This window comes from Sus scrofa, chromosome 14 (genome assembly GCF_000003025.6).
Source record: "Sus scrofa isolate TJ Tabasco breed Duroc chromosome 14, Sscrofa11.1, whole genome shotgun sequence".
Taxonomy (NCBI): Eukaryota; Metazoa; Chordata; class Mammalia; order Artiodactyla; family Suidae; genus Sus; species Sus scrofa.
Window position 1 is genome coordinate 42,278,227 of NC_010456.5, and position 16,417 is coordinate 42,294,643.

Sequence of the window (16,417 nt, forward strand, 5' to 3'; positions counted from 1 at the left end):
AGCACCTCCTCGTAGGGTTTTGTGTGAGGGCATCTGGCACAGAGAAAACCCTTGATAAGCATCTGCTGTTGCAGTTATTCCCAGAAAAGACACCAAATCATCACTGCTTTATCTGCAGAAGAAACTGTCAAAGCTGCTATAGGTTGCTCCAACCGCTGGGGAGAGACCCCATTGTCCTTCCATGGGTCTCAGTCTGTTTCTAGTTGAGGGAAGCCACTGACCATAGCACAGAGGGAAGTGTCCAGGCCCAGGCCAGAGGTCACTGTCATGACAATGGGGTGGGCATTGCAAGGTGAAGACCCAGCAGCTTTGCCCTTTGCCCTTTGGGCTCTCTGTGTGTATCTCCTAACTGGCTCCCATTTCCCCAACTCCCAGCCCTTAGCAGATGCTCGATTAATTTTATTGACTTGAATAAGAAATACTGAAGCAGGGCGTTCCCGTCGTGGCGCAGCGGAAACGAATCTGACTAGGAACCACGAGGTTTTGGGTTCGATCCCTGGCCTTGCTCAGTGGATCAAGGATCCGATGTTGCCGTGAGCTGTGGTGTAGGTCACAGATTTGGCTCGGATCTGGCATTGCTGTGGCTGTGGTGTAGACTGGCAGCTACAGCTCCCATTAGACCCCTAGCCTGGGAACTTCCATAGGCTGCGGGTGCAGTCTTAAAAAAAGAAAAAAAAAAAAAAGAAAGAAAGAAAGAAAAAAGAAACATGGAAGCAGGACAAATCATGGAGGTTTTTTTTTTTTTTTTAATAGGATATTATTTTTCTTTTTTTTTGACAGTTTACTTCACTTTAATTGGGAACTTAACACCTGTGCTTGATGAAGGTTTTTAAGAAACACATTCAGAATGGTGGGGGTTTCTGGGGCTTCTTGTCTCTGTCTTGAACAAAGCCCTTGAACATCATTATCTCAGAATTCCTTGAATTTCACATCTGATGGCACAAGCGGTGACGTCCTTGTCAAAACCTTCCCCACAGGAGGGCCTTCTCTGCCAGCTAATTATGGGGGATGGTTGATGGAGTGGAAAACAGCCAGGCTCTGGGGTCAGACAGACATGTGTGTTCAAAGGCAGGGCCTTCCACTCAACTGGCTGGGTGACCTTGAGCAGGGCAGTGACCATCACTGCTGTGTATCATGGGGCTTGTGGACCTCTGTCCCCTCCCAGGCATGAGGTGCTGTCATAGCCTGCTTTTTTTTTTTTTTTTCCTTTTCTTCCTTTTTGGGCCCACACCTGCAGCCTATGGAAGTTCCCAGGCTAGGAGTTGAATCAGAGCAACAGCTGCCAGCCTGCCCCACAGTTCACCAGGACGCCGGATCCTCAACCCACTGAGCAAGGCCAGGGATCAAACCAGCATCCTCATGGATACTTGTCAGATTCATTTCTGCTGTGCCACAATGGGACCTCATCATCACTTGCTTTTAAAAGCACCCTCCTCTCTCCATTCCTTGGAAGGCCAAGTGTAAACTCTTCAGTGAGCTTGGACCATGGTAGCAAATCCAGAGGACATACAAGGACAGTTAGTGAGAGATACTGCCTGGGTGTGAGACACTATGGAGAGGTGGGGAGTGTGGAGAATGTGAGAATACTCGTCCAAAGTGGGCAGCAGCCTTTCAGCTCTAGCCTATGTTTGTTATGCTGGGGTGCAGCCCAAAAGTTGACAGATTTTTCAGTTTTTCCAAAGAAATGTCAGGCCTAGATTTTTAAGCAAAACGTCTTTACTTTTCAAAGAGTTGGCATGTCTGCCCACTGGTTTATGGAGGGCTACCAGATTGCAGTCCCTGGTGTGGGCTCTTCAAATGTGCCAGAGATGGTAATAGGGAACACAGGAAGAGGCCACACAAGCCCGATGCAGCTTATGGTTGTGTTACTATCTGTGGACACCAGGGGGCAGTACTTCACTTGTCATCACTCCCTTCAATCCCTGTCAGGAGATTCCACTCAATTTTCTTTCTCTATTTTGTCTGCATTCAGCTGTGCTGCACGCACAAAATATGGTTCCCTAAGCGATATTGAAAAGTGAGATTTCTCCATCTTAAGCATTCTGTATTGGGTGGAAATTGCCTCCCTGCGGTCCACGGAGGAGTTTTCTAAAAGCTTACCTTGACACCTGACAAAGAACCTGGAAAGCGGCTGCCTGGGAAATGTGTTCATTATGCAAAACAAAACAAAACAAAAAACCCTTATGCATCTTTAAGAAACAGCAGTCAAGCGCTTCCTACTGGCAGAGTCGAATTCTATTGCTTAGGAAACACAAAACCCCCCAACTTGAGGCTACAGTGGAGGTGGCTTCAGAATGACTCCATTCATTTAAAAGAAGGTACATCCAGACTGTTCTCTCTCCCCTCACTCACAGGTTCCTCTTATTTCTACGTCTGGATTTTTTTTCTCCTTTTTGTCTTTTTGCCATTTCTTGGGCTGCTCCCTTGGTATATGGAGGTTCCCAGGCTAGGGGTCAAATCGGAGCTGTAGCCGCCGGCCTACGCCAGAGCCACAGCAACTTGGGATCCGAGCCGTGTCTGCGACCTACACCACAGCTCACGGCAACGCCGGATCGTTAACCCACTGAGCAAGGACAGGGACGGAATCCGCAACCTCATGGTTCCTAGTCGGATTCGTTAACCACTGCACCTCGATGGGAACTCCTCCTCTTTCTAACCTAATGCTACCCAAGAGGCCCCAGGAGCCCTCGCCCTGACTGCTAACTTATCCTTGTTATGTACACTCAGTGGGGTCAGGCCCAGTTTTTGAAGCCTCCCGAGGAACAGCAGTTTGGTGGCCCCGTTTAGGTGCCCCTGGGCTGACGACTCCTGTTCTGGATTCAGGATGTTTCTCGTGTCATATGGTGTCAAATTGTTTTCATCATCGAATGGATCTCAGACATGCAAATAATCGTTGTTCTCAGCCAGTTATTTGGAGAAGCCATATATCTTACTTTCAAAAAAAAAAGAAAAACAACATTTTTTCTTGTTAAGTAGCCAATGACTTTATTTCTTCGAAGCAAGATGGGATTGTTACAGATGTAAGAGAAGGCATAAATAAACAACAAGAAGAAAAAAATATCCATGCACAATTACGCTAAATATTTTTCTCTGCACATCTAGTTTTTTTCTTTTTTTGTCTGAATCCCTGGTATGTGGAAGTTCCTGGGCCAGGGAATCAAACCTACACCACAGCAGTGACAATGCCAAATCCTAAACCGCTAAGCCACCAGGAACACGCTATGCACATCTATTTTTTATTTATTTTTTTTATGGCTGCACTGGGGCATATGGAAATTCCTGGGCCAGGGATTGAATCTGAGCCGAAACTGCAACCCGAGCCACTGCAGTTGGATTCTTAACCCACTGCACCATGGTGAGAACTCCCACATCTATTTTTAAATTAAATATTTCAGACATCCAGTAGGCATCAATAATGCAATGAGTACCTGCGCTTGCCACCCAGTTTAAGAAATACTGTTTCCTATTAACAAAGCACCCTGCAAAGCCCCATAGCATCTCCTCCCCATCACGGCCCGCTTCCCCTTCCAGGGGCAACCAGCATCTTGAATTCAAAGCTTATTATACTCATGCATGGCCTCTTGCTCTTACTCATACGGTACATGTTCCTAAATAATACATACCCTTTGCCTTCCCCTGGTGAAGAGCACTGGGATTCTTCCAAGCGCCCCCTACTACAAACAGCACTGCAGTGAAATTTTTGTATGATTTTGGGGGCACATGTGTGAAAGTTTCTCTAGGGCAGTTTCTCAAACTCCTATCCCTACCGTGGTCTGTTCCAGATCAATGAAGTCCTCAATACTCGCTGTAGCTCCCCCCCCCTAATACTTCAGCATTTTTATTATTATCTAGAGTTTAATATATGTTTAATTTACAAAATACAACAGTTCCTGTCGTGGCTCGGTGGTTAATGAACCCAACTAGTAACCATGAGGTTGCGGGTTCGATCCCCGGCCTCAATCAGGGGATTAAGGATCTAGCGTTGCCATGAGCTGTGAGTAGGTTGCAGATGCGGTTCAGATCCTGAGTTGCTGTGGCTGTGGTGTAAACCGACAACTACAGCTGTGATTAGACCCCTAGCCTGGGAACCCCCATATGCTGAGGGTGAAGCCCTAAAAAGACAAAAAAAAAAAAAAAAAAAAACAACAAAACAAAACAAAAAAACCCAGGGTTCTCCTGTGGCACAGGGGGTTAAGGATCTGGCATTGTCATGGCAGCAGGTTCCATCCCCGGCCTGGGAAATTCTGCACGCCATGGGTGCAGCCAAACAAACAAAAAAAACCAATAAAATGTACAAATTTAGGTCTACCATTGACAAATATATATGCTTTTTATGTGATGCTTTTTTTTTTTTTTTGCCTTTTTTTAGGGCTGCACTGTGGCATATGGAAGTTCCCAGGCTAGGGGTCAAATTGGAATGGCAGCTGCAGGCCTACACCATAGCCACAGAACTGGGGATCTGGGCCATGCCTGTGACATACACCAGAGCTCATGGCAACACTGGATATTTAACCCACCGAGCAAGGCCAGGAATTGAACCCACATCCTCATGGATCCTAGTTGGGTTCATTAACCATTGAGCCACAATGGGAAATCTGTGATGCAAACTTCTTATGAGATATATTAGAATATTACTGGAACCCCCCCCCAAAGTTCTCTCAAGTCTGTCAGTTCCACGCCCACCAGAAGCAACTGAACTCTCTGTATCTTAACTATAAGTGGAAATAATTGTAGCTGTTGTACTATCTCATTATTGGTAGTGGTGACTACCATTAATTAAGCACTTACTGTGTAGCAGTTTATATGTATTATTTTATTGGATTTTTTGTAATGATGCCATGAAGTAGATAGCATTAAACCTACTTTATAGAGGGTGAAACTGAGGCTCCGAGAAGTTAGGGAATTAGCCTGGGGTCACACAACAACCGTGGTTCACAACCAGTCCTCCTGACTCAGAACTTGTGGTTTTAACCACTATGAGACCCTATGATTTCAGAGCTGACAGGTACACTTTTAACTCCTCTCCTTTACGGGTGGGAAAGTAAGGCTAATAGAGGGGAATGACGGAGCCAGGACACAAATCCAAGTATCTAGACTCCTTATCCATCAACCCATCCCTTTCTTATGTAAAAGCACTTTGGGAAAGGAGTGAGGGGAAAAAAAATCATAAAAAGCCAACTTTTCTTCTCAGGGCAATATCTGGCTATCCTTGGGCATCTGGATCCATTCTGTATCAATTATGCATTGCTGTGTAACAAATAATCCCCCAAGCTTAGCAGCTTGATACCAAAATGAATATTTATTATTTTTTACATAGTTTGTGAGTGTCAAGAATCTGGGAACAGCTTAGCTGGGTAGTTCTGACTCAGGGTGTCTCTTGAGATTGCAGTCACAGGGTTGGCCCTGGGCTGCAGGCAACTGATGCCTTGACTGGGCTGAGAATATACTTCCGAGGTGGCTCACTCACAGGGCTGGGAAGTTGGTGCTGGCTGGTGGCCAGGGGCTTCAGCTCCTCTCCATGGATGTTGCTCCACAGGCTGCTAGAGTGTCCTCACAATATGGCAGCCACCCCCTTCCAAGGTGATTGGAGAGCATGGTACTTTTTATGGCTCAGTTTTGGAAGTCATGCACTGTCACTTCTGCCCACCTGGATGGGTCCCGACGCAGACAAACCTGGTACAATGTGGGAGGGGACTACCTAAGGTTCACCCAGAGGCAAAGATCAGTGGGCACCTCTTGGAGGCTACCCACCCTATACCCACTTCACCTGTCCCTCGTCAGTCCCAAGAGCTCTGCCCCGCAGCCTGGAAGAAGGTCCCCCGGGGGCCCTAGGCAGGGCGCTTCTTCAGGTGTGAGATTTACGTGTGAGAACAGCGGACTCCTAGTTACCAACTGCCTTTCCCCCAGCTGTTTAATGAAACCTTTCCGGCTGTGTCACCGGAGAAGCTAAAAATATGGTCATGTTGATGTGGAGAACGGCTCAGGTACTCAAGATGCTGCTTTAGATCACAGCCTCTAAAAGATGTGACTAACCTTCTCTCTTCTTCCTGCACGCTGATGGTGAATCAGGGTGGCCACCAGGCCAGCATGGAGTGTGGACCAAGTTGCCACAGGCTGCATCCTCAGATTTCCCAGTTCACCGGATTCCAGGCTGCCCTTCCTGCAGCGTCTGTCGGCGAGGCAGTCGGAGCTGGGGGGATGCTGGGTGGGAGGCTGCAGGCCACCTGGATCCAGATCGCTGTCCCTTTGGATGCACCCCAAAAAGCTCTTGGGGAAAGCTTCCTGTTGCCATAGTAACGTGAAGGCATGGAAATTAACATGGGTGACTGACTGGCCAAGAAAGCCAAGCTTTTTAATACACAGCTCTCTCTTTTAAACAGATAAGAATTCCTAGGTGGGTTTGGAGGGACATCAAAAAGTCTTTTTCAGGTGTTAAGGAAAATGCTCTTTAAAAATGATTGTGAAATGAATGCAGCCCTGATCAGGGAGATGGTGGAGGCTCTGGGGTTCTTAGAGGAATTGGAGGAATAATTTTAGAGCCAAGGCAACGTGAAAAAAAAAAAAAAAGCTTTATTAAGATGTAATTCGCATAGCACACAATTCAGCCTTTATTTTTTTTCCCCAGGCTAGGGGTTGAATCAGAGCTGCAGCTGCCAGCCTACGCCACAGCAACAGCAATAGCAATGCCAGATCTGAGCAATGCCAGATTCGACCTATACCACAGCTCATGGCAATGCCGGATCCTTATCCCACTGAGCAGGGCCAGGGATAGAACCTGTGTCCTCATGGATACTAGCCAGGTTTGTTACCTCTGAGCCACAATGAGAACTCCAGTTCACCTATTTAAAGTTTGCAAATCCATGTTTCTTAGTATGTTTAGAGTTGTAGAACCATGTTCTCAATTGCACCCCAAAAAGAAAGCCCATCCATTTTAGCAGTCACCCTCACTTCTCCCCCACCATCCTCCCTCAGGCCCTGGTAATCTATTTTCTGTCTATACACTTTCTCTCTTCTGGACATTTCCTAGAAAAGGAATCATTCATTACATGGTCTTTTGTGACTGGCTTCTTTCATCATTTTTTATTCTTTGCCGCTTCAAAGTTCCCCATGGTTTCTCTGACAAAGGCGTCTCCGTTGTCTTTAAGAACCTTTCATTGTCTGCAGGGGCAGCTGCCAAATTAGCCACGCCCCCTCCCTGGGCTGAAGATGGATGGATGGGAGCAGATTCTTCCAAGGCCACCAACCCCGGCCCTTTGTGTTCCTTTAAGAGACTTCTAGGCAGCTCTGAGATTGGGGTGGGGAAAGTGGTCCCTTTGAGCATGGCTGGGCAGATGTCAAGTCTGGATGAGCTGATGTGATTCCTAGAACTCCCTCTTGTGAAGGGAGATCTATGATCACACCCAGCAAATGCCTCCCAGATCCTAGGTACCATTCTAGGAGCATCACGTGTGTGAAGACAATCTCATTGTTACAGACAATATGAATATGCGCTAGGGAGTTCCCTTTGTGGCTCAGTGGTTAATGAACACAACTAGGATCTATGAGGATGCAGGTTCAATCCCTGGCCCTGCTGAGTGGGTTAAGGATCTGGCGTCGCTGTGAGCTGTGGTGTAGGTTGCAGACACAGCTTGGATCTAGTGTGGCTGTGGAGTACATAGGCCAGCAGCGGCAGCTCCAATTTGACCCCTAGCCTGGGAACATCCATGCTACAGGTGCAACCCTAAAAAAGAAAAAGAATGTTGTAGAACTATTTGGGAGTCTGTGCTCTGTGTGAGCACTGTCCTAGTGGCTACAGACAAGGGCTGTTCTTATGAGCTCATGGTCTGAAGGGGAGACAGTAGACAGTGGACAGTTTGGTACAAGAGGAATTGATGCTCAGGAAGGAGGCAGGGAGTCCTGGCCACAAGGGGGTGCCCTGAGCTGGGGTCCAGGCAAGCTCCCCAAGGCAGGAGCTAAGATGCTCTCGGGTAGCAAGACTTTGCTGTATGGAGCAGGGACGTGGGAAAGGACGTCCCAGGTGAAAGAACTCTGTGCAGCTGTCCTCTGGCTGGCTGGCTTGTAGTCCCCAAACTCTCTCGTGGACTTTATTTGTACCTGACCTCATCCCACACATCACAGATGCTCAGAAGACATTTCTTGAGATGACATGGATGCTCCGGGCACACCCTTTGCTCCTCCCTGATTGGTTATTCAGGGGGACACTCTGAGCATGGGGTGGGGGTGGGGGTGGGGGTGGGGTGAAGCCCATAACTCTCCTAAGATGCCTAAGACAACGGATCAAAAATCAGGAGATGGACGCTGATATGTTATCACCATTTCATCCTCAGACCCACTACATTTTACTCATTGTCCCAATTAAGTCTTTTATAATTAAAAAAATACAGTTCAGAACCAGCCACACATGCAATTGCTGTATTTCTTCCATGTCTTCCTGTAGATAGTAGTTCTGGAGTCTCTCCTCCTCTTTTATGATCTGGACACTTTTGACAAGTACTGGCCTGAGAGTTGGTAGAATTTTTTTTTTTTTTTTTTTGGCCTTTTTGGGCCACACCCGAGGCATATGGAGGTTCCCAGGCTAGGGGCAGAATTGGAGCTGTAGCTGCTGGCCTACACCATGGCAATGCCAGATCCGAGCAGCGTCTGCGACCTACACCACAGCTCATGGCATCACCAGGTCCTTAACCCACTGAGCGGGGCCAGGGATCGACCCACGTCCTCATGGATGCTTGTCAGATTTATTCATGCTGGGCCATGAAGGGGACTCCAATTTTGTTCAATTTATATTGGCCTGATGTTTTCTTGTAATTAGACTGAACCATTGCACAGTCAACACCAGAAACCAATTAGACAGCACATGCCATTGGTTGAGCTGGATGCTTACCAAAATTAGCTATTTGCCCCCCAGACCTGTTGTACTTGCTACCAGAATTATGTATTTTAGGTAAATAGTAGGTGGGATAAAATATGAAGGGAAAAAGAAAGCTGTTTCTGTGAAAACTTAGTATTTTTGGAAAACCCTAAGAAAATCAGGTTCCTACACAGAAGTTCATAGAGAATTAGTGGTGGAGGGGTACAGCTATAAAAGATGGGGGAAATTATAAAAATCTGGGAAGGTTCCGTGTTCTGCTTTGCAAATGTCTTTAAATTCTCATTACATTTGAAGTACTCCAAAAGACAGTCAAATCTGATGTGTGCAGGAGAAGTGCTATGAGATTTCAATTAACTCATTGATCCAGCGTTGCTGTGGCTGAGGCTGCAGCTCCAATTTGACCCCTAGCCTAGGAACTTCTATATGCTGTGGGTGTGGCCCTAAAAAGCAAGCAAGCAAGCAAGAGAGAAAGAGAGAAAGAAAGAAATAAACTTCTGGGCAAGAAGAGATGAGTGGTTTCTGGCTGGGGTTGTCCACAGGGTTGCCACATCATCTATAGAAGAGTTGTTCCACCTTTCACTTTATAGGGCTGGGTTTAGTTACTTGGGGAATGGAGCATGACATATCCTAGGTTGGCCTTTATGGTTTGCAGCAGGAAGGGGGTTGGTGGCTCAACTGGAACAGGGACAAAGGGCAAACAGCTTCCGATGAGGTGGGAAGGGAGAGAAGCAACCTCAGAAATCACAGACAGAGACTTTTCATGAGGATGGACAATATTTCTGTGGATCTGGAGTATGCGGAAGCCTCAATAATAGTAATGATAAGTTAACAGTGTTTGTACAGGGATGGTCTTAGAAATCCCCTCTGTGTGCCTGGACAGTCATCAGAACCCCGGATGGTATGTGCACGTGTGAATGCTTTCAGTCTGTATGTACCACGCATGCATTTTATAGCAGAGGAAACAGAGCTAGGAGTTCATATGATTTCTCAGGGCCCCACAATCCTGACTTCAAGGCTAATTTATTGTTCATTTGCTTTTTCAATGCGCAAACCCTGGTAGCTGACTCAAGGTGTGTGCTTTAGAAATGACGAGGAAAAAAAAAAAAGAAAATAAATGATGAGGGAGCTCTTGCTGTGGCTTGGCTGTAAAGGACCTGACCAGTGTCCATGAGAATGCCTGTTCGAACCCTAGCCCTGCTCAGTGGGTTGAGGGTCTGGCATTGCCACGAGCTGTGGTGTAGGTCACAGATGCTGTGGCTGTGGCACAGTCTGGCAGCTGTAGCTCTGATTCAACCCCTAGCCTGGGAATGTCCATATGCCACAGGTGCAGACTTAAAAAGACAAAAAAAAAAAAAAAAAAAAAAAAAAGAAAATGTCAAGAGGCAGTGCTCTGCAGTGATTTAAAGTAGGGGTTGGCAGACTGTGGCTTGTAGACACCTGTTTTTGTAAATAAAGTTTTATTGGCACACAGCCATGCCCATTTGCTTATGTCTTGTCTATGGCTCCTTTAGTCTGCAAGAGCTGAGTAGTTGCAGCAGAGACCACAGGACCCCCCCAAAGCTAAGTTATTTACTATTGGGCCCTTTATAGGGTAAGTTTGCTGAGCCTGGGTTTAGAGCTCGGGCTCTGGAACCAGGCTGCCTGAAGCGGGAAACCCCACTCTGCGACGGAGCAGCTGTGTGACCTTGAGCAAGTTACTTAGCTCTCCCTGCCTCCCTTTTCTCATCTGTGAAATGGGAATGATCCCAGTGGTTGCATTATCAGAGGAGCAGATGAGTTGTGAGCAGGTAAGACATGGGAGATGTTAATGTTTCTCTGGGTAGCTGGCTGGCCTGGGCTTGGGGAAAAACAGGTTGTGTGTTGCTTTCCTGGCTGGGGTGCTGGCAGGCTTACACGCCCGTCCCAGACAGTGCCTTGAGACCTGGGGCTGTGGGGGATGGGGAAGTGGCTGTAGGTTAGCAGGGGGGTTCCCTGGAGCAGGAACCTGGCTGTTTCCATGGGCCTCTGGGTCCTGTTGTTGAGTGAATGGGTCCCCTGAGGAGGAGGCCTGACACCCACACTTAAGGAAGGATGTGAAACAGTCTGCTCTAAATCATCCTCCACCTAAAATGTGGGCAAGGGGAAACTGCATAACTTCTTGGCAGGATTTTTGTACAGGGCATATAAGTCATGTGCAAAGTGATTTCTGGTAGCTGGTGGTGGGCAGCTGAGTGACACGGGCCACCTTTACCTCAGCTCAGTCTGGTAGTTAAAACAGTGGCTCTGAAGACTGACCTGGGTTCAAATCTGGCTCCATGGGTCCCAGCTGTGTGACCTCAGGCAAATGACTTCACCCAGTCGAGTCTCAGTTTCTCTAGCTGTAAAGAGGGTCTAACAATAATACCTATGTCAGGATGCTATGGGGAAAGACATCCCATCATGCTTTTAGCCCAGTTGTGAATCACCTGTCTTATTATTTACTTAACATTTTCATTTAAATCAACTTTTAAACATAGAGCTTCATCCTAAGGCAACAATGTTGGTGACACCATGGGTGCCAAGTATTTTTACCTAACACACATTGTAACCGTACTTAAAAAGTGTTTGTTCCGCTAGAAATTAAATGTCCTGGCATTCCATTGTGGCTCAGCAGTTAATGAACCCGACTAACATCATGAAGACGTGGGTTCCATCCCTGCCCTTGTTCAGTGGGTTAAGGATCTGGTGTTGCCGTGAGCTGGGATGTAGGTAGCAGATGCTGCTCAGATCTGGCATTCCTGTGGCTCTGGCATAGAGCCTGTGGCTACAGCTCTGATTTGACCCTTAGCCTGGGAACCTCCATATGCTGTGAATGTGGCCCTAAAGAGACAAAAAGACAAAAAAAAAAAAAAAAAAGAAATTAAGCTTCCTTTTTTCTTTTTTGGCCACACCCACTGTGTATGGAAACCTGGACCAGGGACTGAACTGGCACCATAATAACCAGAACCATATCAGTGATGATGCCAGATCCTTAACCTGCTGAGCCACCAGGGAACTCCTAGAAATTAAGCTTTTTAAACAAGGCCAGGAAATTTTGTGTATTTTCTTTGCTGATACAGCTCCAGCACAGGGCCTGGCATATAGAAGGTGCTTAATAAATGTTTGTTGAGGAGTTCCTGTCATGGCACAGCAGAAACGAATCCGACTAGGAACCATGAAGTTGCAGGTTAAGGTGGCCCTGCTCAGTGTTAACCCACTGGCATTGCCATGAGCTGTGGTGTAGGTCACAGAGTCAGCTCAGATCTGGCGTTGCTGTGGCTGTGGTAGGCTGGCAGCTACAGCTCTGATTAGACTCCTAGCCTGGGAACCTCCATATGCCGTGGGTGCGGCCTTAAGAGGACAAAAGGACAAAAAAAAAAAAAAAAGTTTGTTGAATGAATAAATGAACAAATGACCTTGAATCATCCTCTAAGCTTTGGGAAAGATTGATATAATGCATAGAAGGTGTGCTTGGCTCCTGGCCCACAGTGAGCATCTGATAAATGTTGGCTATTATGATTACTAGCTTGGGCAGTCAGAGGAACGGGGGTCCTCAAGTAGGAAGACCACCTGCTCCCCCACCCTCCACCCAGCAGCCATCTTCCTGTCTCTTACCCATTGATTCTGAGACATCTTTTGGCTCCTTCTGGGTACCTGGTCCAGATGGCTGGATTGTGCTGAACCCTGACAATGGGGAAGAATGGACATCTCAGTGGAGATGTTCATGGTCCATGAGGGCTCGGGGTACATAACAGCCAGATCAGTCCTTAGCCATTATTTATTATCATTGCAGGCATTTTTGTGAGGGAGATGGCAGGCGTTTGGGCACATAGCTGCTTCCAGATGTCCACCATAAATGCCCTGCACTTGCTTCGTTTCCAGGAACATAAAACCCGCTGTCAATGGACTTGCCCAGAGCCCGTATTTGCTGTGTTTTGGTTCTTGTTTAGTTATTACATTAAGTCTCCTGTGATTACAGAGCCGACAGCTGGTAAGGATTTGCATATGGCATGAAATTAAGTTAGTTCATTTTAATGTCTAAACTGAGCAGGGCGCGAATTTGTCTGGTGAAAACTCTGTCTCCCTTATCTGTGTTTGCACATCTGCTTTGGGGCTCAGCCTCTAATGCCTTAAAGCTTGATTTCTCCTTGCTTCACCTGGGAAGACAGGAATTGGTGGCCCCTTCTAGAATTCCAGAAGGGATTTTTGCATTTGGGGCTTGGAATGTGCTCTTTTTCAGGAGGAATTAAGACTCAAGGGCTGCTGTGAAGAGAGCAGCATTCTGGCCCCTAGCTTTGTGTCTTTTTTTGCTGTGTTGCCTTGAGCAAGGCATTTTCCCTCTTGGGGCCTCAATTTCTTCATCTGTCAAATAAGGGATTGGAAATAGATAAATGTTCATCCATGGAGGTGCTTTTGACATTTGGAATGGGACCTTTTTTTTTTTTTTTTTTTTTTTTTTTGGCAGTAGCATGCAGTGGCTTGGTGTGGGATCTCCGTTTCCAGAACAGGGACCAAAACCAGGGCCATAGTGGTGAGAGCGCTGAGTCCTAAACACTAGATCACCAGGGAAATCCCAGACGATTTTTCACTAGGACTGGGTGGGGTATTGTACAGTGTTTAGCATCCTTGGTCCTCAGGCATCATCTGCCAGTATCCCCTCTGATCACTGCCAACCCCCAAACACTTCTGCACATTTCCTAATGCCTCTGCACCAATCATAACCAGTGCCCCACTCACATGCCTGGATCCCTTTACTATTTTCACACACGTTGCATCCCTGTGCTCCCTCTCCAACAAGCAGCACCTCCAAAGAAGCCAGACAGATGGCTATCAGGCACATGAAAAGATGCTCAACATGGCTAGTTATCAGAGAAAAGCAAATAAAAACCAACAATGAGGCACCACTTCACACCAGTCAGAATGGCCATCATGAAAAAGTCAACAAATAATAAATTCTGGAGAAGTTGTGGAGGAAAGGAAACCCTGGTGCATTGTTAGCAGAAATGGAGACTGGGGCAACCACCATGGAGAACAGTATGGAGGTTCCTTAAAAAACTGAAAACAGAGTTACCATATAATCTAGCAATTCCATTCCTGAGTAAATATCTGGAAAAAATGAAAACTCTAGCTTGAAAAGATACATGCACCCCAATGTTCATAGAAGTACTCTTTGCAATAACTGAGACATGGTAGTAAACCAAAGTACTCATCAATAGATGATTGGCTTAAGAAGATGTGGTAGATATACACAATGGAATACTACACAGCTATAAAAAATGAAACATTGCCATTTGCAGCAACATGGATGGACCTAGAACATATTATGTTTAGTGAAACAAGTCAGAGAGGGACAAATACTGTCTGATGTCACCTGTATGTGGAATCTAAAAAATAATACAAAATATAATACAAATGAATCTACATATAAAACAGAAACAGATTCATAGACATCAAAAACAAAATTATGGTTATCAATGGTGGGGAGGAGGGGCAAATTAGAAGTATGATATTAAGAGATATAAACTACTATACATAAAATATGTAAGCAACAAAGATTTACTCTATAGCACAGGGAGTTATACCTGTATCTTGTTAATGTATAATGAAATATAACTGGCCACCCCCCAAAAAAATCCAAACCAAAAAAACCTGAATTACCATCTGTACATATGAAACCAATAATATAGTAAATCAACTATACTTGAATTTAAAAAAAAGTCCTCCCTCATTTCATGCTTACAAAAAATATTCTTTAGGACTTCCTTCTAAGATATTTACAGATTTGATTAAAAAATTCTATTGGAATTTATTATAGTTTTTTTTTTTTTTTGTCTTTTGTCTTTTTCGGGCCACACCTGCGGCACATGGAGGTTCCCATGCTAGGGGTAAAATTGGAGCCGTTGCTGCCAGCCTACACCACAGCCACAGCAACGCCAGATCCGAGCCATGCCTGTGACCTACAATGAAGCTCACGGCAACGCCGGTTCCTTAACCCACTGATCGAGACCAGGGATCTAACCCGCAACCTCATGGTTCCTAGTTGGATTCATTTCCGCTGCGCCAAGATGGGAACTCCTATTGTAGATATTTTATTTAACTCTCACAACAGCCCAACAGCTTTGTTGCCATTTGGGTGAGAGACCTGGCCTTTGCCCCAATCTGCTGAAGGAGAGATGGAAGTTCTGTGAGATCCAATTTGTCTTGGGTTGTCTGATGAATACTAGAATTTGGGTGTGGGAGACCTCAGCTTGTGTCTGATCTGAGGACCTTGGATCTGGGGTTCATGCAATGCATTTTCATTCTCTAAACAGTGCCTAGATGACCAAATAACCCAACTGCTACATACACATACATATATATGTAAATATATACACATGAATAAAGTATATATATATTCATCATATATCTATTCATATTTTTTTTTCAGATTTTCCTCCATATAGGTTATTACAAAGTATTGAGTATAGTTCCCTATGCTATAAGTAGGTCCTTGTTGTTTATCTATTTTATTTATTTTTATATCTTCGGGCTGCACCTGCGGCATGTGGAAGTTCCCATGCTAGGGGCTGAATTGGAGCTGCAGGTGCTGGCCTACACCATTGTCACAGCAATGCCCAATCTCAGCCATGTCTGCAACCTACACCACAGCTCATGGCAACACCAGATCCTTAACCCACTGAGCGAGGCCAAGGATCAACCTGAGTCCTTACTAGCTGCGTTAGTTTCTGCTGAGCCACAATGGGAACTCCTTAGTTATCTATTTTATATAGAGTAGTGTGTATCTGTTAATCCCAAACTCCTAATTTAGCCCTACCACTTTCCCCTTTGGAAACCGTAAGTTAGTTTCTGTTTTGTCTGTAAGTTTTGCATCCTTTTTTTAGATTCCATGTATAAGTGATATCATATATTTGTCTTTTTATGGCTCATTTCACTTAGTATGATAATTTCTGGGTCCATGTCACTGCAAATGGCATTATTTCATGCTTTTTAAAAATGCTGAGTAGTATTACATTGTACTTATGCTACATCTTCTTTATCTACTCCTCAGTTGGTGGACATATAGTTGCTTCCATGTCTTGGCTTTTGTGAATGGTGCTGCTATGCACACTGGGGCACATGCATCTTGCATCTTTTCAAATTATGGTTTTCTCCAGACCAGCTGCTATTCTAGAAGGGAGAAGGGAGGATGGACAATTATCCTGAGGACATCCGAGATGCCTTAGTCCCATTCTCAGCACAGCTACTTCTCCCGTCACCCATTCTCTTGGTTGATTCTGGTCTGAAAAATTTCCAAATGTGGGTGTGTGTTGTGTTTCAGCTCCTGCCTTCCCAACAACCTTCCGTGCCCAAAGCTGTAGGTCCCAGGATGTCCACTGCTGTTTATCCATTGTTTATCCATGTAAGATTGAAATGTCCCTCGTGTTCAACAGTAAAAAGCCCATGACATAAAGTGATGGGGGAGCCATGTGCCAGACTATTAAGGCATCACCAAAATTCTGTCAAAACGATACAGGACATGTTCACTGTTTATTGACAGTGCAGGGCTCACAG

At 45.6% G+C, this 16,417-nt stretch overlaps 1 long non-coding RNA gene across 2 annotated transcripts in view; it reads right to left on the reverse strand.

The window, feature by feature from the left end:
- Positions 5,281-16,417, reverse strand: part of LOC106505952 — a 112,930-nt gene continuing 101,793 nt past the window's right edge. For both annotated transcript variants that reach the window (XR_002338862.1, XR_002338861.1), the window contains 2 exons: positions 12,482-12,550; positions 5,281-6,282 (listed from right to left, as the gene is read on the reverse strand). This is a non-coding gene — a long non-coding RNA (uncharacterized LOC106505952). The remainder of the gene's footprint in view (positions 6,283-12,481; positions 12,551-16,417) is intronic.